The sequence below is a fragment of the Moschus berezovskii genome, chromosome 9, assembly GCF_049115385.1.
Source record: "Moschus berezovskii isolate FMDL1 chromosome 9, NW_MosBer_1.0, whole genome shotgun sequence".
In the NCBI taxonomy this organism is placed as follows: domain Eukaryota; kingdom Metazoa; phylum Chordata; class Mammalia; order Artiodactyla; family Moschidae; genus Moschus; species Moschus berezovskii.
Window position 1 is genome coordinate 45,436,577 of NC_142468.1, and position 25,538 is coordinate 45,462,114.

Below are 25,538 nucleotides of genomic sequence, written 5' to 3' on the forward strand. Positions count from 1 at the left end.
TGGGAACCAGCGCCGTCGAGTTGGGGGAACGCCGGCGGGTGGATCCGACCACTCCCTGGGAGGCGGACGCCGGCGTACGGGCGGGTACTGGGAACCGAGCGGCAGGCAGTCCCCGCAGGTTTGTGAAGGAGTTCGGTGGCCGCAGCGGCCGCCAGTCAGGTAAGCCCAGCCCGGTGCTTTCCAGGAAGTCCGTCTGCGGGCGCGGGCAGGGAGTCGCACCGGCCATGGTGGCTGAGGCGGGAGAGGTTGCTGCTTTCCAGCCGCCCGGCTTGCGATCTCCTTCCCTACCGATCCCACTGGGGGAGCGAGGGGACGCTGGGGGCTGCCTCAGAGCGGACGGGCCGGGGTAGCAGCCGTGGGACGTGCTGGGGCGTCGCCCGCGGTGGAGGCGCGCGAACCCCGAGTTGCTGATGAATCACTCGGGGGCCCGGCCTCGCGGGGTTCGGGACCGGCCCCTTCCCCTCCGGGCTGGAGCTCGCGCGGGCCGCTGTCGTGAGAGCTCGAGGTGCCTGCCCCTTCCCCCTCGCCGGGGTGTAGCTCGGGGGACTAGCGTCTAAAGGTTTTTTTCACCAAGACTCCTTCAAAGATTTCTGCTTGGTGAAAGTTGGAAAGAAAAAAATAAGCAGGGCACACCCTTTCCTTTTTGATTGAAATCTGGCTTGTCTTGCGTTCCCCGTTTTGATCTATTTGCTCTTAGAATAAGTTCCTGGCTCCCATGCAGCACAGCTGGATCCGGCTGTGAAGTTTGTCTGTTGGTTTGTTTTGAGGACGTGACTGGGTCGTTATATTTTTGCTTACAGAAATCGGGGTGTTACCTCTGCAAGCCTGCATTCTGATTACAAACAAATTAGAACAGACATAGGGGCTTTTTTTTGTTTGTTTTGATTTGGGGGGGGATTATGTTTAGTTAAGAATCTCATTTCCAACTTGCCCTTGGCTTCTCTTAAAACCAAAAGTCATCTGGTAATGAACATTGCAGTAAACGTAATCCCGGGAGGTCGTACAGGAAATAAGCCTGTGGAGATTTAAGCTGGTTCTGTGCGGTCTCCCTTGGTTTGTAACATTTTCATGCACCTCTTGTTTCTTTTTTCTGAGAATTCCTTCAGATTAATTTTTCAGATTAAGTTGATTAATTAATTGGCCTGTCCAAAAATATATTAGACTTAGAAAAATAATTTTCTTCAACCTCATTTACCTTCGCTAGTCTCTCCTTCCTTGTCCTAGGCACCTTTTAAAAGTTTTATTGATTTGATTGTTCTGGATCTTCATTGCCTCAGGCAAGCTTTCTCTAGTTATGGCAAACCGGGGCTGGGGGTGGCGGGTGTTATTCTTCCTTGGGTGCGGGGACTTCTCATTTCGATGACACAGGTTAAAGGCCAAGCGACTTTAGTAGTTGCAGCACACAGGCTCAGTATTTGTGGCTCTCAGGTTTAGTTGCACACCGCCTATGGAATCTTCCCCTATCAGGGATCGAACCCGTGTCCCCCTTCCTTGGGAGAGGGACTCTCAACCACTGTATCACCAGGGAAGTCCTTTGGCACCTTTTTTTTTTTTTTAACCCTCTCACTTCTTTAAGAGCCACAATTATTTTATTAGAATACTTAAAATCACTTAACACATTTCTAGGAAAGGAAGAAAAAGAGAAAACGTCAGATGCAGTATATTTTGGCTTGTTTAGCTTGCTTGCTTTCAAAGCTCTCAGGATTTCTAGCTTGCTCATCTTTAAAATGAGATTGTTTGGCCAGATGATCCCAAGATTATCAGCCCTAAATATCTGACTTTAAAAGTTCATTTTACTCATTCAGGAAACATTGGGCACACCTGTCATTCCAAGCCCTTGTACTAGGCATGAAGTAACAAAAATAGTTCTTTAGGATGTCACTGACCCAGTGCTCAATTTGTGTGTGTGTTGTTATGACTAACTCCAAAGTTTTGTGGTATATCTTCCAGGTCAAATTACTCTGCAATAAATAACTTCACCTAAAGTTAAATACTTACAGGTCAAATCCAGTTACAGTGCTCAGGTTCCTCTAATCAGATTTTTCAACTTTCAACTGCTGGTTTATTTAAATGAAACACAGATTCATCACAACAGAAAGGACTTGAATGGGTTAGAGTGGTGCTTCTCACCATCAATTACCCAGTGTCTGGTAGGTTTGAAGTGGGGCCTTTGTATTTTCTGGTCAGATAGGGAATACTGTAGTTTCTTTGGGAAGTGACACTTTGAAGAGCTGAGAGATGTTTCAGAGTGTTTATAATGACAGTTTAAAGACCAGTGCTGATAGCTGTGATATGACATGCATAGTATAGCAATGGCTTTTTCCAACTCTTCTTTCATTATTAAAAAATAATAATAATCCTTCTCTCTAACAAAAATAATTTCCTTCACAAGTTTTATCCCTTTCTTTTTTCTCTTTTGCTCCTTCCCTTCTCCTTTCTCTTTGTTGTATGCTCTCATCTTTTTTTTTCCACCTCTCCTCTTCTTTCACCCTCACATGTTTTCACTCACATTAATTTGGTAATTCACTGATTCAACATGTGTTTTGCCCCCACCTGTACAAGACCCTGTCTTATGCTCCTGGTGAATACAGACATAGAAGATATTTTTTTTTTTTTTGTCTGAGAGTCTGCTGTCTCTGAGATTAGGCATGTGTACTTGTTTATAGTTCAGAGCACTGTAATCTTGTCTGTAGGGAATAAAAACATGCTGTAGGAGTTCAGGGGGAGAGATCTTCAACAGTCATGGGAGTAGGTAACAAATGAAGTCATCTTTTTCCCACTAAGTGATTATCTGCATTCCCCTAGGCTATACTCTCTATACTGTTTGAATGTATTTGTGATATATCTACATAGAATAGAGTGAAACTTCTTAAGTTTATTTATTTGGAACCTGGAGTGAGGTGGCTTTATGAAAATCAGTTCGATCTGAGCACTGTCCTGTGGAGGGTAGGAGGTGGTGAAGATGGAAACAGACCAGGATAGAAGCACGGAGGAGGACTCAGCGCTAACAGTAGAAACGGTCTCAGTGAGTTTTAGGTGTCTGTGTGATGCACACTGCTGTTGTTATTTAGGATATGTTATCTTTTAAAGATCAAATTACCTGGCAAATTATTCTTGATGCTTTTCAGTTGTCCTTAAATTTAAACATACATGACTCTGTCTTGATTGAAGTAGTTGAGAGCCTTATTCTTTGGGTTGTAATAGTTGCCAAAATACTATCTTCCGTCCTTGCTGACGTCCGATTTAGCTGCCTTTTCCTTTCTCAGTTTTATTTCAGACTCTCTAAAAATGACAACTATAAAATCCTATTAGAAAACAAAATTTTACTGAACTTCTCACAGTCCATTAGGCATGTATTGAAATTTGTGAATGGTCAAAGTTGATTTGACAATGAAACCTGAACATGAACACATATACTTTTGATCTATATACCTATTAGTTCGGTTAAGTTCAGTCACTCAGTAGGCATCTGTAATCCATTAGGTGGTTTACAGTAACGAAGGAATAGAGAGGTGAATAGCAAGTAATTGAACATGTGTGTGGTATTCTAAAATTTTATTTGAAACAAAATCATTAACTGCTATCTTGAAACAGAGTACTACATTGTATTTTTTTTTTTTACTGAGGTATAATTCACATTCCATGGAATGCACACATCTTCAATATCCAGTTCAAGGAGTTCTGTCCATTTTATACACTGTAACTTCTACTATCAAGATAGAACATATTTTTATCACCATAGAAAGTATCCTCATGCCCCTTTCCAGCCGTTTCCTTTACACATTCTCCAAAAGCCATCTCTTACTCCCTATTTCTGACACCATCGGTTTGTTTTGCCTAGTCTTGGACTTGACATAAATGGTAACATACTGTTTCTGAGATTCATCAGTGTTTTGTGTATCAGTGGTATGTTGTATCAGTGGTTTCTCTTTTACTGATGGATAGTATTCCACTGTATGAATATACTCCAATTTGTGTATCTCATTTCCTCTTGATGGATATTTGGGCTTAGATTTGAATTGTTAGGAATAAAGTTGTTATGAACATTTTATGAGTCTTGTGTGGATAAGTCTTTTATTTCTCTTTATAAGTTCCTAAGAGTGGATTTACTGAATCATAGGGTAATATGTATGTTTAATTTTATTAAAAAGTTGCCAAACAGGTCTCCAGAGTAGTTTATGTGAGTTCTAGTTGCCAAATTTTTATTTTAAATGTTGCCAAATTTTTATTTTTAATGTTGCCAAATTTTAGTGCCATCAGCCCTTTATATTTTAGTCATAGTAAAGGTGATTGAAGCCATGAAATTAAAAGACGCTTACTCCTTGGAAGGAAAGTTATGACGAACCTAGATAGCATATTAAAAAGCAGAGACATTACTTTGCCAACAAAGTTCCGTCTAGTCAAGCCTATGGTTTTTCCAGTGGTCGTGTATGGATGTGAGAGTTGGACTATGAAGAAAGCTGAGCACCGAAAAATTGATGCTTTTGAACTGTGGTATTGGAGAATACTCTAGAGAGTCCCTTGGACTGCAAGGAGATCCAACCAGTCCATTCTAAAGATCAATCCTGGGTGTTCATTGGAAGGATTGATGCTAAAGCTGAAACTCCAATACTTTGGCCACCTCATGAAAAGAGTCGACTCACTGGAAAAGACTCTGATGCTGGGAGGGATTGGGGGCGGGAGGAGAAGGGGATGACAGAGAATGAGGTGGCTGGATGGCATCACCAACTCGATGGACATGAGTTTGAGTGAACTCCGGGAGTTGGTGATGGACAGGGAGGCCTGGCGTGCTGTGATAAATGGGGTCACAAAGAGTCAGACACGACTGAGTAACTGAACTGAAGTGAAATGATATAAAATGGTACCTCACTATGGTTTTAATTTGTTTTTTTGATGATTAAGGATGTTGAGTGCTTTGCATGCTCAGTGTGTCTGATTCTTTGCCATCCCCTGGACTTACCCACCAGGCTCCTCTGTCCATGGGATTTCCCAGGCAAGAATACTAGAATGGGTTACCATTTCCTCCTCCAGGGGATCTTCCTGACCCAGGGATTGAAGCCGGGTCTCTCGCATTGCAGGCAGATGCTTTACCCTCTGAGCCACCAGGGAAGCCCCAAGGCTGCTTAGTATTGTATTAATACAGAAAGCATTCGGTGGGGTCAAGGAATGGTCCTGAGGCCAGCCATCTTTTCAGGGTGAGGAAAGCCAGTTTAGCTTTTATAAAGTTAGAGGATTTGCATGTACACATAATCAGTTTTGATACTCTTACCAGTAAGTTCCCCTGTTTAAGTCACATGGTTGGTCTGTTAATTTCTATACTCTCTTCTGTGGAAGCAAGCAGGAAGGCACCTGCCTTTGTTCAGCACACGCCCGTGCACACACACACACACACACACACACACACACACATAAGGATTCCCTAGTGGCTCAGATGGTAAAGAATCTGCCTGCAATGCAGGAGACCCAGGTTCAATCCCTTGGTCGGGAAGATCCCCTGGGGAAGGGAATGGCAACCCACTCCATTATTCTTGCCTGGAAATTCCCATGGATAGAGGACCCTGGTGGGTTACAGTCCATGGGGTCGCTAAGAGTCAGACACAGCTGAGCAACTGACACATATATGTACACATACACACATATATATATAAAACCCATGCATTTTAGTTTTCATCTTTCTTCTACACTACTTCAGTCTAGTCCTTTTTGACACACAATTCCTGAATTTGTCTTGAAACAATTTCTAAGGTTGGTTATCAGGTTATCAGATTTTATTGACTGATAATACAGTAACATTTTAAAAAGAGTATCACCTTAACCATATTACTCTAATATAACTATTTTGTTTTTTCTCATTTCCTTCCAGGCTTTGTTCATCCACATACATATTTTTGTATGGTTGAAATCATAGTGTACATGTACTTTTCTGTGGTAACCAGTGGACACCATGTTCTGTATGTGGGTCACCCTTGTTAGTAAAGACAAATGGAGATGAGAGCACTAGGGGACTTAGCAGTGGGAAATCTTGAAACTAAAGCTTGATTGAAATTGAAGTAGAAGACAGTTGAGATTTTTAAAGATAGAGTTACCCTTCCATGGAAATGCAGGACAACTTTAGCTTCCTTATTCTCTTTCTTTTTAATGTATAACAACTTTATTGAAATATGATTCACATATACAGTTCACCTGATGCAAAGAGCGGACTTACAGGAAAAGAACCTGAAGATAGGAAAGATTGAAGGCAGAAGGGGATGACAGGATGTGATGGGTTGGATGGCATCACTAATTCAATGGACTTGAGTTTGGGCAAACTCCGGGAGATAGTGAAGGACAGGGAAGCCTGGTGTGCTGCAGGCCACGAGGTCGAAAAGAGTCAGACACGACTGAGCAACTGAACAACAGCATACAGTTCACTCATTTAAAGTGTAAAAGACAATGGATTTTCAGTATATTCATAGAATTGGGTAACCATCACCACAATTCATTTTAGAACATTCTCATCACATCAAAAATTAACCCCTTGCCCGTTAGTAGTCACTACCCACTTCTCCCAACCCCCCTAGCCATAGGTAACTGTTGTACTTTCTGTCTGTGAATTTGCCTGTTCTGGACATTTCATATAAATGGAATCATACAATACATCGTCTTTTGTGACGGACCTCTTTTGCCCTTATACTCTGTCTTTTTTTTCCTCTTTTTGCTTGTTTTCTATTTATTATTTCACCCTTTTAATAATTCACGTTGAGAATTGTACCACAGGCTAGGTTCCTCCACAGGCATGCACCCTTTTTGACCTGTAGAGAGAGCCACTCCCTCGGGTATGTGTGCTCAAACACTTAGAGCTACTGTCTGAGGGAGGAACACACACCAAGACAGACTTAAAATCTAAGCTAATTGATACACGGAGATTACTCTTTAAAAATAACAGTTTAATATCTGGGCACATCTCAGCGCTAATAGCACTAAAAGCATGCACGTGTGAACATAGTTGGTGAAGCGCATGTGAGAAAACGGGTGAAAATACGGTAAGCCTGGAGGAAATGAGGCATGCGTGGACAAGAGTGACTCAGAACTGATGGCAAGTTGAGTTTATTTCAAGTGTATCCTCCTGGTGTTAAAACACTTCCTGAAACTTCAAATCTGTTAAATCAGTAGCAGTTGTCTGATGTTTGTATTATTTAATATGTACCAATATATAGACCTGTAGGTAAGATTGTTGTAGTTAGCTTAGATTTGATATAACCCCAGGATTTGTTTTTTGTTCATGGTGGGTGATTATTAACCCAAGTTAGTATTCTTAAGGAACTGTTCCTCTCCACACCCACCTCCACTTGTCATAAGGGCCTCTGGGCTACTTTGCTTGGCTTGAAGGTGGGATTGGAGGGGTGGTTGGGATGGGGGAGTGGGGAGGTAGGGAAGAAAGATTATTATGATTAGGAAAAATCAGTAAAGGATTATTTAAAAGTCAACGCCCTCCATTTGTTTGTCCTAAAGAACTGCAGTATCTTGGAGAAGATCGTAGAACCATACACAGAAATGGACCTTGGCAGATTTACACATTTTTATCTCTGCCAAGCCCTCTGTGCAGCTGCACCTGCTTTTGCTCTGCCACTTTTGAGCCCGTTGGTCCTCCTTGTCAAAGAGTCTCACTTCCTATTCTCCTCTGAGACGTCATTTGCTCTCCACCAGGGTGCAGTTCTCATCACTGCATTCAGCTTCTTCGTTAGCCTTCCCATCTACCATTTCCTCTTGTCTATCTTTTCCACTGCCAAATAGGAGTTCTGGCTTATAACTCCTTTTGAGTCAGATACTAAGGGAGCCTCTTCAAAGAAATGTTTGGACCGGTCCTTGAAAGAACGGATCTCAACATGAGCAGAAGGTGAAAGGACATTTCAGGTGTAATTAGCAGTGTTATCTGAGGGCTGGAGGCAGAAGAGCAGGGAACCATGTTTACTTCGTTGCTGTAATACAGAGTATATGAGGATCACACCTTCCCCTTTAAGTTTCTTCCTCTCCTTTCCCTGGCTTCCTTCTCATCCTCCTCCCATCCCTTTTTAACGTGTACTTTGATCTTCTAGCTTCGAATATAGCTCCACCCTGCTATCTGGCTACAAGATCCTTCCCTGATCACACACAGTGATTTCTGAACTTCTGTAGCACTAATTGCTGGGACCATTCTTTTGTAAGTTATTTATATATTGCTTTGATTTAAAAAACAAAATACACACACACACAAGCTTTATGTGCCTGTCTCTTTTTCCCAAAATAGAGTTTATTAATCAGAGTTCTTAGGTCTCAGAACACTACCCGCTTAAGCTAGCTTACTGGAACTTATGGCAGAAGGGCTGGGAGTTATAGTGGGTGTTACCCAGTTAAGGCACCTGAGCTCCTTGCACCAAACTACAGCTGGAACCCAGAGCAGACACTTGGAAAGCCCCTGTCCTTCCTCCCTCTGAACACTTTGCATGGGCTCTCTTCAGCTTCTTTCTGTGCCTCCACTCCACTCCAGAACAGTAATTTGGATTTTTAAAAATATTGTCTGTATTTGTAACTGAGTTTCTTGGTGCCCTCTTAAATCTTACACCTGTGGCAAATGTCCCAGCCCTGCCCCATCCTCTCCCGACTTTCTCTGTTTTCCTTTGGTTTCTGCTTCCCCCTTAGCTTCAGCTTTATTTGTGACTTTGGCTTGCTATGAGGCTGCCTCCAGACTAGACTGGATGATATATGATCTCTCAACTTAGGTTTTGTTTCTAAGCTTCTCAGATTCCTGAAGATGTATTTGATCTGTCTGTCTTAGGCTAGGGGTACTCCCTGTACTGCACATCTGTGAGGAAGGGGGCATTGTTACGGCTGTGTGCTTCATAGGCCTGAGTTAAGGGAGGTCTCAGACAAGGGGGTTTAGGGTTGGTCATCCCCAGCCATGCTTACTTTGGTACCAGAGGTCATTGTGTTTTTGCATCTGCCCTTCATCTGGCAGATTGACAACTAAAAAGTAGATGTGTCTCTCTAGTATCAGTTTATTGCTGTGACTTCTGGCCTGAAAAATCCCACGGACGGAGGAACCTGGTACGCTACAGTCCATGGGCTTACAAACAGTTGGACACGACTGAGTGACTTCACTTTCCACTTTCTGACCATTAGAATTAACTGGTTCATAACAGGCAAATCAGAGCAATATTTTTAATGTTAAAAATAAATTACCAAAGTTTGTTTTATCATCACTTGAAAGATTTCTCATTTCAGAGCAAATTAACTATTTTTTAAACATTTTTGAAATGCATTTCCTAGTTCAGAAGGAATAGAGGAGTAGAATATTGATAATCAATTAAATAAAAAGCGATACAGTTTTTACTGACTCTGCCCCCAGGCCTGTTAGGACTGGTAAAATCAGGTACTCCCATCATTGATCTTAAATCTTACTGAGTCCCCCCCCCTTCTAATATTGTTATACATTTAGTATCTGCTATGCTGCAAGCCCTGTACTGAGCTGATAATATAAAAATAAGTGCCTGCCCTTAAAAGACTCTTGGCCTATGAAGAAAATAGATATTAAGCAACTGATTATATTATGAGATAAATGTTGATAGAAGTGTAGGCAAAGTGGTGACTTAGCATCTCTCTTGTACTGCTTTCTTTGTACATTTGTCATCTCTCACTTTTTTATAATCTTTTCTTAGCCTTCATTGCTCTCACCCAGAATTTTCAATTAATTACTTGGATTATGTGGATCTCAGTATGATATCTCATTTGCCTAGCATGAACTAATGAAGGTATTCCTTTAAAATGAACTTTGAAGATAATGACTTTCTTAGCCAAAATTTTTCGAACATTTACTCTATGTCAAGAACTATTTTGATTTATATGTATTCATTTGATGAATTAATAGATCAGCTGCCTGAGATAGGTACTGTTACTATTCTCATTTTACAGATGAGAAAACAGAGACAAAAGGTCACTCATTAGCTGGCACAAGTTTGCAAAGTGAACTATCAGTAAGAAGACTAAGATCTTTTTAAAAATCTATTTTAAGTGTCATTTTTGGTAAAATACATTATAAAGCTCTTCTTGGTCTCAAATTCTTTTAAGATGATTTGGAGGATATAGAATTCAGAGTTCATTGTGTTCAGCTGAACATGCATACACTTGTGCATCAGGTATTATTCTGTGCTACTGATTTGCCTTCTGAGGTTGTTGGCAGTTTTGGGGTAATTATATTAAATTGTCCCACACTTTTGTGTTATTTTATGGTTTTTTCTTCTCTTTGCCTCCAGCTGTGGCTTCTTGTTGCCAATTACTGCAGTTTCAGCAACTTGCTTCTGTTAGTATGTGGTGTGTAGTAACATAAAAGTAAAAACATGATAGAAAGTATTTTATAGAGGCAGCATGATAGAGTGTAAAAAACACGGATTTTAGGGTCAGGTTCAAATCTCACATCCATTGTTGAGAAAGAAGTTACGTATCCTTGGGCAGGCTCTTTATCCTGAGCGTTAGTTTCATCATCTATGAAATGGGGAAAGCGATATTTTAAATATTTTGCTATGAGGAGATGTATTTGCTAAAGTAGCTGACACATAACAGGTATGCAAATAAAAATCATTCCTTTATTTTTCTCATTATGTTGGAGTATGACATACGGCCTCTGTTAACCTGAGAACTCAGATTAATTAAAGAAATTTGTTTCTAAAATGTAAGAAAGATATAGACAATCTTATTCTAACACTTAAAAATTTTAGTTTATAGTTGGCATCATAAGTGTCCATTTGAATATTATCCTAAACTCCTGTTTTGGATCTTATACTAAGCTCTTAGCAACCTCCTCCCCTTCTTGGCATTAAATTAAGTTGCCTTTACTCCTTTCTATATGGCTTTCTTGATTTCTTTTGTTTCTTGTTAAAGGAAAAATGTCCCTTAGCCCTTTCTAAAAGAACGTATTTCACGGCGGACATTATGACCGTGGGGACAGTAAACCAAGCTTCTTGACCAACAGCAATGATTTCTCAGATTTCCTTTCTTTCATCATTTCTGCTTTTTTCCAGCTATCAACAGTCTTAAATATTAGTTTTTCTTTCCACCCCACCCCTTCCATTTCTCCTTTCTCCAAAACTATCCCCATTAGCTGAACAGTTCTATGTCATTAGTTTTATATGCTTTGGTTTTTATTGTATGTGTATGTATTTCTCAAAGACTATATTTTTATAATTTTTATTATTTATTGGAAGCTCTACTATCGTAATATGATGACAGTTTTCGGCTTTTGCACCAGAGGTTTTGTGCGTTCTGTCTTGAAATTCCAGTAAAAACCCGTGGTACCCTCTCCTTACAGGACTGTTAGATGCTTCACCACAAGCAAGTACTCTAGCTCAAATCACCCCAAAGTTTTTTAAACAGTTTTACTGAAGCATAATTTATGTATCATAAAATTTGTCCGCTTTAAGTGTACAGTTCAGTAACAGCAAATAACTTTCTCTTCTCAAAAAATATTGAGTGATGTCTTTAGTCTATAGGAGGATAGTCATCTTGGCCTTCTCCTTTTTTGTTCCTGAGATCACTTGTGGTGGGCTGTGTGATCTTGCTCCTGGTTGCCGAGTGGTTACTTACATGTCTCCTTCTGTTGGTCCTTGCTTCAGTTATTCACTTGGGATACCATGGAATCTCATTAACAGTGACGTTCTCTATGCTGGGGACACAAAGTGTTGGGATAGTGCTGTTTTCTTGAAGAATGGCTCCTTTTTGGCATTAAGCAAGGGAACTCATTCTTTCCTGTTAGGTATTCTTCACCTGATGAGAATTATACCCTAATTCCTACCCCTTGAGACATCAAGACATGTTATGTAAATTGTAGGCATGTGCCTCTCCAAACATAACTGCTTTTCCATGTTAGTCTGAAAATTAATTGCTATGGCAAAGCTTGGTGTGTCCCTGGTCTCCTGAAATTGATTAGGGTAAAATGAGTGGTATCCCTAAAAGTCACACTTGGGCTAGTTCTCCAATGTTATGTATGAAATACTTCACCATGTAGGAGTAAGGCACAGTCCACGGGGGGCATTCATTCATAGCAGGCAGGGCACCAGACACCTGAATTAGTGAAAGTGCTGGGGCTAAATGGTGTGGTGCATCTTGAGTGTTGTTAACCTTCAGAGTGGAAAAGAGGCCAGGTAGGCCGGGAGGAGCTAGGAAAGGCTTTGAGGAACATGGACTTGAGCTAATCTTTGAAGGGTATGCAAATTTGGATAGGATGGAAAAGTAAAATCTGGCCTGGGGTAGGGAGGATTGTTGAAGAGAAGTGCAGTCCATTTGGGGCAACAAATGAGACACAGATGTAAAGGTGAACTTTAGGATATTTGTGTGACCTTGAGCCAGCTTGATTAGAGCTGAAGATTCCTAATAACCCTTAGTTAAAAAGTAGAAAGGTGGAGTTTTAGCAAAATCACCCAAGAAACTGTCAAAATACAAACCGTTAACAAATAAAAGTGAATTCTAAGCAAACAAGTGTAATGTAGAAGCACTGTTTCAGGAAGCGTAGTTGGGTGACAATGATCAAGATCGTTAGAGCAGGAAAGCAAAAGCTTCCGTCAGGCAAGGAGTTCATTTGTCCCTAGGAAAGAGGGCTTGGTAAAGCATTGTTTTCACTTCCTCTTTTTATGAGACTCCAGAAATTTTCCTAGGTACTGGAACCATTCCTGGGAAGAGGCAGAGTCCAGAAACAGAAGTCTTTAAAGGCCTGCACAGAACTTTGGAAAAGCTAAAGTGATTTCTTTTGATGTTTCCTTAGAGAAAAACACCCCAAAACCGACCCCTTCCCAGTTTGAGTTTTAATTATACAGGACCTTTGGTCCCAAGCTTCTGGAGCTTTGGAGAATTGACAATTATATATCTCTTTAAATGATTTTTACTATTGGTCTCATAAATTGTTAGGTTTTCCCCTTAATGTTCTGAAATTCTTTTTAATAGTACTCTTTAATGAAACTTTTTGTTATGGCATGCATAAACTCAGAGGCAATATTTGTCACTTTTTCATACACAACTGCAAAGTATAATGAATGATTTATTTGTTATTTATTTTTTTATAAATTTTATTAGAAAACTGAAATTTACAATGTGTTTATATCACTCACTGAGTGCATGGCATTTAAAAACAACATCGTTACAGAAAGATAACAAAAATACAAAGTCTTAATACCTACGGGATATGGAAAACATTATCCACTGAGGCCTTAAATGTAGTAGACTTTACATAAAAAGGAAAAGCAATGAGTATACAAGTATACAGCCAGTTTAAGAAGTTAGCAAGATAAACAATAATCATAAAGAAAAGAAAGCACCTAATACATACCAGGTATTAATGCAATAAAAATAAAGATAAAATTGAGAGGCTCAACAGAGTCAAAGCTGCCTTTGGGGTCTTATGAGCCCTTCTAGAGTTGGTCCCAAGGCCCTTATTTTTAAAACTTGAGTGATCCTACACTTTTAGAAAGACCATAGGGATCATTTGTTTACCATTAGTATTTTTTGTGGTAACAGAGAAAAGTGCCAGATTTGAGGAATGGACATGGGTGAATTAATGGGGTTGAGTGACTCCTCTAAAATTTCTTAGACTGTCACCTTCTGAAACTAAAGCGTTTATGAAGCCTGTTTCCCAAATGCCTCTTTCCTAGATTCTAAATCTGTTTTCCAATCTATTTTCCTTGTTCTAAAGTCTTTTCCCTAATATCTTCTAGTACTGTCCTATTTTTGAGTGGCTTGGTTTTAAATTTTAATTGAAATAGAAGTTACTTGTAAATTTATTTTAAAAAGAAAAAATGAAATAACAAGGCAGAAGTGAATGTGCTGCTTTATACTTCAGCATTTTTACTATATTAATAAAATTTGTATTTAATTTTGTTTAAAATTCTTTTGCATTCATTCTTATGATTTATTGTGTATTGGGAATTCATGTTTTCATAGAAACATTTCTAATTTTATTATGGGAAAATAGGAAATGATCTGTAGAAATTTGCTTTATTTGGCAACTTTCCAAGAAAGCATTTATTAATATGGTCATTCCACTTTAACTTCTTCTCTAGTGCATAACAACATAGGCCCATGTTTGACTTCTTTATTTACTTTTTTTGTTGTTTAATCTGTTCTTGTTTTCCAAGTCACTTTCCTAAAGTGTTTCACTTTATGGTTTTTGAGCTTACCCAGCATGATTCAGCGCTCATATTTTCCCTTTCTACTTATACATTGTTCATCTTGACAGCGATAAAGGCAAGTTACTATTTTTTCCCCCAAGTTTGGGTTAGTGTTTCTTTAAGATCACAGACATTACAGCTAGAAGAGACCTGAGGACATTGGAGTTGGGAATGAAGTGAATAGGCTTCATCCCTTTGCCACTTCTCACCTGTTGGTGGTGGCTGCCTGAAGACTGAGGCAGAGTTTACGCTGACTGGGAGAAGGCTGTTTGATTTGCTGTGTCTGGATCTGGAGGAGTCTATGGCCAGAACTAAGACATATCTTGGTTATTCCTCATCTAGCCTGAAAAACAGAGAAGGGAAGTAACTTGCTTAAAATCACAGAGTCCTTAAGTCCATGGATTTACTGACCCCCAGAGTTTGGAACTAAATGCTAGGCTTTTTTCTCCACAAGAATTCTGGATTTCTTTCTGTATTTTTTGGTTTGTGTCTGTGTTTTTCTCCTTGAGGGATAAGTGAATTCTATTAAGTATTGGGTTGGCCAAAAAGTTTGCTTATGTTTTTCCATACCAGGGCTCTAGTTGTGCTCAGTTGTCTTTAACTTCATTCAAGACAGTTTTGTAAGCATTAAAATTTTTGTGGCATTAAAAAAAAAAAACAAAATAGATCAGTTTTTATGTAGCCATTTTAATATTGAAGATGGAAAGAAAAAAGCAGCATTTTCAGCATATTATGGTATATTATTTCAAGAAAGGTAAAAACATAATTGAAATGCAAAAAAAGATTTGTGCAGCATATGAGGAAAGTATTGTGACTGAGACTGAACATGTCAAAAGTGGTTGCGAAGTTCCCTGGTGGAATTTCTCACTGAACAGTGCTCTAGTCAGGTAGACCAATTGACATTGATAGTGATCAAATAGAACAGTCAGCATTATACTATATGGGAGATAGCCAGCATACTCAAATCATCCAAATCAACCATTGAGAATCATTTGCCCCAGCTTGGTTATGTTAATGGTTTTCACATAAGTTAAGTGAAAAACCTTGATTGTATTTTGGCATGTGATTTTCTAAAACATAATGAGCATGTTCTGCTTTTAAAACAAATTGTGATGGCGATGAAAACTGGATACTGTACAATAATGTGGAACAGACAGATTGTGGGGAAGTGCAGTGAACCACCACCAACCACACCAAAGACCGGTCTTCATCTAAACAAGTTGATATTGTGTACGTGGTGGAATTGGAAGGGAGTCCTCTATTATGAGCTCCTTCTGAAAAACCAAACAATTCATTCCAACAAGTACTACTCCCAGTTAGACCAACTGAAAGCAGCACTCTGAGAAGTGTCCAGGATTAGTCAACAGAAAACCCAAAATCTTCTGTCAAGATAACACAAGATTGTATGTTTCTTTGATGACTAGGCAAACACTGTTACAGCTTGGCTGGGAAATTCTGATTCATTTGTTCTGTTCACAAGACATTGTACCTTCAGATTCCATTTATTTTGGTCTTTACCATGTTCTCTAAATGGAAAAAATTTCAGTTCTCTGGAAGACTCTAAAAAGTACCTGGAACAGTTCTTTGCTCAAAAAGATAAAATGTTTTGGAAAGATGAAATTATGAAGTTGCTTGAAAAATGACAGAAGGTAGTGAAACAAAATGGTGAATATATTGTTCAATGAGGTTCTTGGTGAAAATGAAAAATGTAACTTTTATTTTTACTTAAAAACCCAAAGAACTTTTTTGCCAACCCAATACTTCAATTTGTCATAGTCTGTTGTATCTTCAGGAAAGACTCAGAAGTTTTTATTAGATAGTTTAGTAATAAAATTTTTCTCTTTCTAGCAAAGAAAGGGGACTTGAGTTATAGTCTAGCTAAAACTGAGAACTTTCTTTTCACTTATTTTTAAGACTGAAAAGTTTTCCTATTAAACTTTTACAACTTGCTATCTTATCCTCATTACAATCCAACCAGACCTACCCTTCAAAAAAGGCGGGGGAAAGTAGAATTTTATTAGAAAGAATGAATTTTATTAGAGATTGTTGGTTCAAAACAAAATCTGGTCTGGAAGGATTAAAACACTAGCAGATTTATCATCTGTACTAGTTGACAATTTGGGCAAGATTGTGCATTATTTTGTAATTACAGATACAAGTATCACAGTACACAACACAAATAACAATAGTAGCTATATTCTGTGTGTATGTTATGGGTATGGGCTTATTTTGATGGCTTCAGTTCAGTCCAATTGCTCAGTCGTGTCCGACTCTTTGCAACCCCATGAATTACAGCACGCCAGGCCTCCCTGTCCATCACCAACTCCTGGAGTTCACTCAGACTCATGTCCATCAAGTCGGTGATGCCATCCAGCCATCTCATTCTCTGTCGTCCCCTTCTCCTCCTGCGCCCAACCCCTCCCCGCATCAGTCTTTTCCAGTGAGTCAACTCTTCGCATGAGGTGGCCAAAGTATTGCAGTTTCAGCTTTAGCATCAGTCCTTCCAATGAACACCCAGGGCTGATCTCCTTTAAAATGGACTGGTTGGATCTCCTTGCAGTCCAAGGGACTCTCAAGAGTCTTCTCCAACACCACAGTTCAAAAGCACCAATTCTTCGGCGATCAGCTTTCTTCACAGTCCAACTCTCACACCCATACATGACCACTGGAAAAACCGTAGCCTTGACTAGACGGACCTTGGTTGGCAAAGTAATGTCTCTGCTTTTTAATATGCTGTCTGGGTTGATCATAACTTTTCTTCCAAGGAGTAAGCGTCTTTTAATTTCATGGCTGCAATCAGCATCCGCAGTGATCTTGGAGCCCAAAAATATAAAGTCTGACACTGTTTCCACTGTTTCTCCATCTATTTCCCATGAAGTGATGGGACCAGATGCCATGATCTTAGTTTTCTGAATGTTGAGCTTTAAGCCAACCTTTTCACTCTCCTCTTTCACTTTCATCAAGAGGCTTTTGAGTTCCTCTTCACTTTGTGCCATAAGGGTGGTGTCATCTGCATATCTGAGGTTATGGATATTTCTCCCGGTAATCTTGATTCCAGCTTGTGCTTCTTCCAGCCCAGTGTTCCTCATAATGTACACTGCATATAAGTTAAATAAGCAGGGTGACAATATACAGCCTTGACGTATTCCTTTTCCTACTTGGAACCAGTCTATGGTTCCATGTCCAGTTCTGACTGTTGCTTCCTGACCTGCATATAGGTTTCTCAAGAGGTGGGTCAGGTGGTCTGGTATTCCCATCTCTTTCAGAATTTTCCAGTTTATTGTGATCCACACAGTCAAAGGCTTTGGCATAGTCAATAAAGCAGAAATAGATGTTTTTCTGGAACTCTTGTTTTTTCCACGATCCAGCAGATGTTGGCAATTTGATCTCTGGTTCCTCTGCCTTTTCTAAAACCAGCTTGAACATCTGGAAGTTCACGGTTCGCGTATTGCTGAAGCCTGACTTGGAGAATTTTGTGCATGACTTTACTATCGTGTGAGATGAGTGCAAAATTGTGTGGTAGTTTGAGCATTCTTTGGCATTGCCTTTCTTTGGGATTGGAATGAAAACTGACCTTTTCCAGTCCTGTGGCCACTGCTGAGGTTTCCAAATTTGCTGGCATATTAAGTGCAGCACTTTCACAGCATCATCTTTCAGGATTTGAAATAGCTCAACTGGAATTCCATCACCTCCTCTAGCTTTGTTCGTAGTGATGCTTTCTAAGGCCCACTTGACCTCACATTCCAAGATGTCTGTCTCTAGATTAGTTCTAATAATTCCTTAGAGCATTTTGTCCCATGTTTTACCAAAACCTTCACTTTTTTAAGTCTCGCAAATGCTGGGACAGCCTTCACACAAAGTATTTTGATGCCTTATTAAAAATATTAATCAGCAGGTCTGCAAGTATTGCCAGCAACACTTACATCTTCATATAGTCACATTTTGTTGAGAATAGTGGATTTCTCCCAGGATAGTTTCCTCATTTGGAGATATATTTTTCTATAGACACACATTTTCGGATGAACAATGAATGATGCACTTCTTAATCCTTTTCTGTGGCACAATTACTGATACATAGCATTGCTGTAGGATAGGGTTGTACATAGCCGTGGATGTTAAAAGGGAGTGGAGGAGGAGAAGTGAAGAGACATCCCAGTGATGGGTTCTTTCTAATACACCACCTGGGCTGTACTCGTAGGATGGAAAGTGGCAAGAGAGGGTTTGAGGGAGAATCAGATTTTCTTTCACTGTGTGCCCCACTTGCTGGTCCCCACATTGGCATATTGAGAGAGTTCAGCAGTGTATCTGAAGAAAACTTTACAGTGTTGAGTTTGAATCTGCATTTATCATTAAATCTTCAGTTGAATATTATGGTCTCTGTGCCCTCTTTTTGCCACATCTTTGATTCTTATGATCTTTAGATTTCAGTTTGACAAATATTATATATTAACTCATATACATGGAATCTAGAAAAATGGTACAGATGAACCTATTTGCAGGGCAGGAATGGAGACGCAGAAGTGAAGAAAAGATATGTGGACACAGCAGGGGAAGGAAAGGGTAGGGCAAATTGGGAGATTAGCATTGACATATATACACATGTATGAAATAGCTAGCTAGTGGGAAGATGTTGTATAGCACAGGGAGCTCAACTCAGTGCTCTGTGATGACCTAGCAAGGTGGGATGTGGGGTGGGGTGGGAGGGAGGCTCAAGAGGGAGGAGATATATGTATACATAGCGCTGATTCACTTTGTTGTACATCAGAAACTGGCACTACATTGTAAAGCAATTATACTCCAATAATAAAATTTTTAAAAAATCCAGTTTGATATACAAGCAGCTCATGCATCTCAATACCAGAAAAATAAATGACCCAATCAAAAAATGGGCCAAAGAACTAGACATTTCTCCAAAGAAGACATACAGATGACTAACAAACACATGAAAAGATGCTCAACATCACTTATCAGAGAAATGCAAATCAAAGCCACAGTGAGGTACCATCTCCCTCCAGTCAGAATGGCTGCTATCAAAAAGTCTACAAGCAATAAATGCTGGAGAGGGTGTGGAGAAAAGGGAACCCTCTTACACTGTTGGTGGGAATGTAAACTAATACAGCCACTATGGAGAACAGTGTGGAGATTCCTTAAAAAACTGGGAATAGACTGCTATACGACCCAGCAATCACACTGCTGGCCATTCACACCAAGGAAACCAGAATTGACATGTGTAGCCCAATATTCATCACAGCACTGTTTACAATAGCTAGGACATGGAAGCAACCTTGATGTCCATCAGCGGACGAATGGATAAGAAAGCTTTGGTACATATACACAGTGGAGTATGTATAGTTCTCAACTATTAAGAACACATTTGAATCAGTTCTAGTGAGATGGATGAAACTAGAGCCTATTATACAGAGTAAAGTAATAAGTCAGAAAGAAAAACATCAATACAGTATATTAGCGCATATATATGTAATTTAGAAAGATGATAATGAAGACACTATATGTGAGATAGCAAAAGAGACACAGATGTAAAGAACAGACTTTTGGACTGTGTGGGAGAAGTCAAGGGTGGGATGATTTGAGAATAGTATTCAAGGATGTATATTACCATATGTGAAATAGATCACCAGTCCAAGTTTGATGGATGTAGGGAGCTCAAAGCTGGTGCACTGGGACAACCCAGAGGGATGGGATGGGGAGGAGGTGGGAGAGGGGTTCGGGGTGGGGACACATGTACACCTGTGGCTGATTCATGTCAATGGATGGCAAAAACCACCACAATATTGTAAAGTAATTAGCCTCCAATTAAAATAATTAATTTTAAAAAATTCCAGTTTGAGAAACATAAAATGGGGAGAGAGAATAGCAGTCTGTTTATGGAATTATCTGAAATTCTTTTCCTTTCATTCTCATGGTCCTTTTCCTCTCTATATATATCCTACCCACTTACGTCCAGTGTCTCCCTTCTCCCGGACAGCACATTAAATGTAATTGGCACTTAATCAGTTCAGTTCAGTCGCTCAGTCGTGTCCAACTCTTTGCGACCCCATGAATCACAGCATGCCAGGCCTTCCTGTCCATCACCAACTCCCGGAGTTCACTCAAACTGATGTCCATATATATAAATACATTTACTGATTTAAAGATACGGAAATTGGTAAGGCTGAAAAGGAGTTTTTCAGAATGAAGGGAAGAATCTGGTCTGAAGCCCAGGAAATTCAAAAGGGTGAGACTGAGGAAAGATGTTGCTATTCACCTTTTGCTCACTGCATAAAACTCAACTTGATCTCAGCATGATTTCTTTTAGATCTAGCCTAGTTTATTTTAGGATTTTGTATCTAGTTCATTGCTTACTAACTCGGTGTATTAAGAACATTATTGCAAGAGGAAGAATGAGTCATAGCAATACTTCCCTTGGGAGAGAGAGAGAGAGAAAACTCAGTCTCTCCATTGTATACTTGGAGTGGATACAGCATTTTGATTGATGGTTGAGCACTGATAAGCTTTTCCTGCAAGTCTCCTCATATTTGGTTTTGTCCACAGTGTGACTGGTAGAAGGATCTTTTAAGTTAACCAACAGAGATAAAGAGCTCTGTAACCTTAATACCCTGAGAGACTTGTTTATGATGTCATTTCTATTTTAAGGTATTTTTGAGTTTGCAGTCACTTTTAGAAAAGCTTGAACACTTCCTCGTTTACCCAGTCTATTAAACAAACCAAAAAGAAGAATGAAAAAACATTTGGTACTTATACACTGGGTTTGCTAAGGGCATGGTTGATGTGGCATTCATCCAAATAGAGTGGGTTCTTCTCTGACCTTGCCCTGGATCTCTGATGCTGCAACTACACCAAAAATAAACAGAGAGGAGGTGGGCTATGACTGGGAGCTGGCTTGGCTCCTTTGAACCAGAAAAGGAAGTGGGGGTGCTTCCATGGTAGCCCCAGGGTCCCTCAGTAGAGTCTTGTTGAAAGATTGTTTTTGAAGTGGTATGAATAACCTATGAAGTATTTCTCCTAATAGTCACAGAAATGACCTGGTTGCTTTTGCCCTTAAGGTCACATTGGGTAACCTGCTTCCAGTTAAATCTCTTTTTTGTTCTGACCCTAACAAGTTTTTCTGGACTGCCCTCAGTCTCCAGACTTTATATTCTTTTCTTGTGCTTTTGGGGTAGGTCTATAGACCTCATTAAAATAAAAAAATCAAGATAACATCAGTTAAAATGGCAAGAAAGACAGAGCTGCTTAACTAATCTCATACTTAGTGAAGGTTGCTAAGTTTCCGTTGAACTTTTACACAGAATAATCAACTACCATTTTCTCAAACTTCTGTGTGCTGAGCAACTTCCTCAGATGTACCCACATCTGGGTCAACTGTAGCATCCTACGAATGCCACAGAAATCATTGTTTAACGCCCTGCCTTTTATGCTTTATGGTATAGAAGAGGCAATGAACAGAACAGAAAGATTTAACATCCAATTATTTCCCTTAAAAAATGTCTTATTTACTACAAAAGTAATATACATTCAGTTCAGTTCAGTCGCTCAGTCGTGTCCGACTCTTTGCGACCTCATGAATCACAGCACGCCAGGCCTCCCTGTCCGTCACCAACTCCAGGAGTTCACTCAAACTCATGTCCATCGAGTCAGTGATGCCATCCAGTCATCTCATTCTCTGTCATCCCCTTCTCCCACCCCACCTAAAATGGTTTTTATTTTTAAGACAGTAAATATGGTGTGCATAGTATTTTGGACACAGTGGTGTCCAAAGGACATTTTTTGGTTATACTGTGTTATCTAGAATCATAAGCTCATAAAAAGGAAATGACCTATGAGACTTCTAAACTCTTGAGGTTGAGGAATCTGCTGTACAGTATTCCTGACAGATATTCCTGTGCTTTAGGAAATGCCAGGAATAGAGGACTTTCTTTACTCCAGCCTTCTCCATCAAAGGGAATGTTCCTCAAACCAGCAGAGTTGAAACTCAGGGCTGACACTAAATAGGACAACATTTGGATGCTTTAAATGTTAGAGATAGCTTATTTTAAAATTGTTTCCAGGTTATTTCTGAAGCCAGGCCCAAACAAGAAAGAAAAAGGAATGTTGATTTGAACTTTTTAACCAAAACATATTGAATCAGATACTTAACAAGTTTTGGATGGTGAACCACATTCAGTTCAAAAGACTAATAGATATGTATCCAGAGAGAATATTTTGATCCTAAGTACTGTTATCTAATATGTATCAACATTGAAATACTTTTATTGGTTAAACAGAAATGTGTAGTCATTAAATTTTCTTTAGCAGAAAAGGATAAGACTACCAGCCAATAGTCAATACCTGAAACAAGAAGACAAACCTGAATTTAATACCTACTGTAATTAGAGAGAGAGCTGTACTAGCTAAACATAGTGTCTCTGAGCAGAGGAGACCAATTTCTTATATATGGTTTTTGAGAAGAGTGGAATTATGGGACTGGCAATTGCTACACCTTTGTGGCATGAGTATTCTAAACTGGTTGACTCAATTTGCCTTCTGTTAGCAAATTATGCATATCAGTTGCTCCACACCCTTGCCAATATTTGATATTATCGTTCTTGACAGTACTTGGTATTGTCATTCTTTTTTGTTTTAGCTATGCTTGTAGGTATTTGTATTTTTTTAAAAGGCAAATTTTGAAGGAAAAAAAGCTGAAAATACAGAGTTAGTTCAATCAAATGTTAATTTTCCTATTAATTTTTAGCTTAATTTATTTGCTTCTTAGTAAATAAGCCTTGATTTATTTCTTAAACAACTTCTTAACTTATATTTGATCTAGGAAGAAACATCCTAAACAAAGCTGCTGTCATTTAAAGGTAAGAGGTTAGTGTTTCAGTAATCCTGAATGACTCCAGGTTGACTTAACATGACTTTCGTAAATTTACCCTTAGTCTTAAGATTAGATATGTTTGCTATTTTTCAGTTGTGGCCTGTGCCATGATGTATTCTCTGATGAGGATGTAGCACTAAACAAAGCAAAGTCCTTGATGGAATATAGTTTAGGTTTTAGTGACAACATATAGATAATACATAGCATGTTAGATGATAATATAGAGAGAAATATAGGGTAAGAAAGTAGAAAATGCCTAGTACAGTAGTGGAAGAGCCTGTGGAAGTTGTTATTTTATATGCAGTGGACAGAGAACTCCTCTCAAATCAGTTGATATTTAAGCAGAGATTTTTTTTTCTTAACATATTTATTTTATTGAAGTATAGTTGACTTACAGTGTTTCAGGTACACAGCAAGGTGATTCAGTTACACATATACACATATATTATTTTTCAGATTATTTTCCATTATAGGTTATTACAAGATATTGACTATATAGTTCCCTGTGCAGTACAGTAAACTTTTGTTGCTTGTTAAGCAGAGATCTTAAAGAAGTAAAACAACAGGTCATTTAGCCATTTTAAGGAAGATTTTTCCAGGTAGAAGGAACATCAAGTGGAAAAGCCCTCAGACAGGAGTACGCCTGGTTTGTTGGAGGAAGAATAAGAAGATAAATGTTGCTGAAGTGCTGTGAACAAAGTGAAGAATGGTTGGAGATGTGTTGTGGCTTGGGTTGGGGGAGCTGGGATGTTGTCCAGCTGTGTGGACCACTGGAAAGCCACTTGGTTTTTATTCTGATTGAGATGAGATGACATTAGAAGATGTGAGCAGCAGAGTTAATGGGATTCCGGCCAGTTCACACAAGAACCTATACACAAATGTTCATAGATCCTTTATTTGTAATCAAGAACTGTCTTTCAACATCTGAATGGTTAAACTGCAGAAAACACATACCGTGGAATATAACTTTTAAAGTGAACTATTGATACAGAGTATCTTGGATGAATCTTTAGGAAAAAGCCAGATCCCTAAGGTTACATATTGTGTGATTCTATGTATATAACCTTTTTTTAAATGACTTAATTATAGAAATGGAGGGCATTTCTTAATTTTAGAAATGGAGGGCATCAAATGTTGTTTGATAGGGCTACAGAAGGAGATGGGTGTGGTTTTAAAAGGACAACATGGGGAATCTTTGTGATGCTGAAACTATTCACTATCTTGACTCTAGTGGTGGAGACACAAACCTAAAAGATAATAGAATTGTATGGAACATACTGTATACATATACACAAATATGAGTATAAGTAAAACTGGGAAATCAGACTAAGATCAGTAGACTATGTCAATGTCAGTATGTTCATTGTGATATACTGTAGTTTTGCAAAATGTTCAGTTCAGTTCAGTTGCTCAGTCATGTCCAACTCTGTGACCCCATGAACCTCAGCACACCAGGCCTCCCTGTCTATCACCACCTCCCAGAGTTCACCCAAACCCATGTTCATTGAGTCGGTGATGCCATCCAACCATCTCATCCTCTGTTGTCCTCTTCTCCTCCTGCCCTCAGTCTTTCCCAGCATCAGGGTCTTTTCAAATGAGTCAGCTCTTTGCATCAGGTGGCCAAAGTATTGGAGCTTCAGTTTCAACATCAGTCCTTCCAATGAACACCCAGGACTGATCTCCTTTAGGATGGACTGGTTGGATCTCTTTGCTGTCCAAGGGACTCTCAAGAGTCTTCTCCAACACCACAGTTCAAAAGCAGCAATTCTTTGATGCTCAGCTTTCTTTATAGTCCAACTCTCACATCCATACATGACCACTGGAAAAACCATAGCCTTGACTAGACGGACCTTTGTTGGCAAAGTAATGTCTCTGTTTTTTAACATGCTGTCTAGGTTGGTCATAACTTTTTTTCCAAGGAGTAAGCGTCTTTTAATTACATGGCTGCAATCACCATCTGCAGTGATTTTGGAGCCCAGAAAAATAAAGTCTGACACTGTTTCCCCTGTTTCCCCATCTATTTCCCATGAAGTGATGGTACCGGATGCCATGATCTTAGTTTTCTGAATGTTGAGCTTTAAGCCAACTCTTTCACTCTCCTCTTTCACTTTCATCAAGAGTCTCTTTAGTTCCTCTTCACTTTCTGCCATAAGGGTGGTGTCACCTGCATATCTGAGGTTATTGGTATTTCTCACAGCAATCTCGATTCCAGGTTGTGCTTCCTCCAGCCCAGCATTTCTCATGATATACTCTACATATAAGTTAAATATTACTGTCAGACAAAACTGGACAACATGTTCAAGGGGTCCCTCTGTGTTGCTTCTTGCAACTGCATGTGAATCTATAAATATCTCAAAACTTCAATTAAAAAGAATAAGGTACCTCTGGTACCTTTGCTGAAAATAGACTACAGGCTATATGGGCCTATAGGAGCCCCAGTTAAGAGGGGATTGCAATAGCCCAGGAAACAGATGATGATGACTTGGACCAAAGTG

General features: G+C 39.4%; 1 protein-coding gene across 4 annotated transcripts in view; it reads left to right on the plus strand.

Moving 5' to 3' along the window:
• TMOD3 (tropomodulin 3) overlaps positions 1–25,538 on the plus strand; it is a 96,556-nt gene continuing 71,018 nt past the window's right edge. For all 4 annotated transcript variants that reach the window (XM_088839608.1, XM_055437377.2, XM_055437378.2 and 1 more), the window contains exon 1: positions 1–159. The gene's annotated coding sequence lies outside the window, so the exon portion shown is untranslated. The remainder of the gene's footprint in view (positions 160–25,538) is intronic.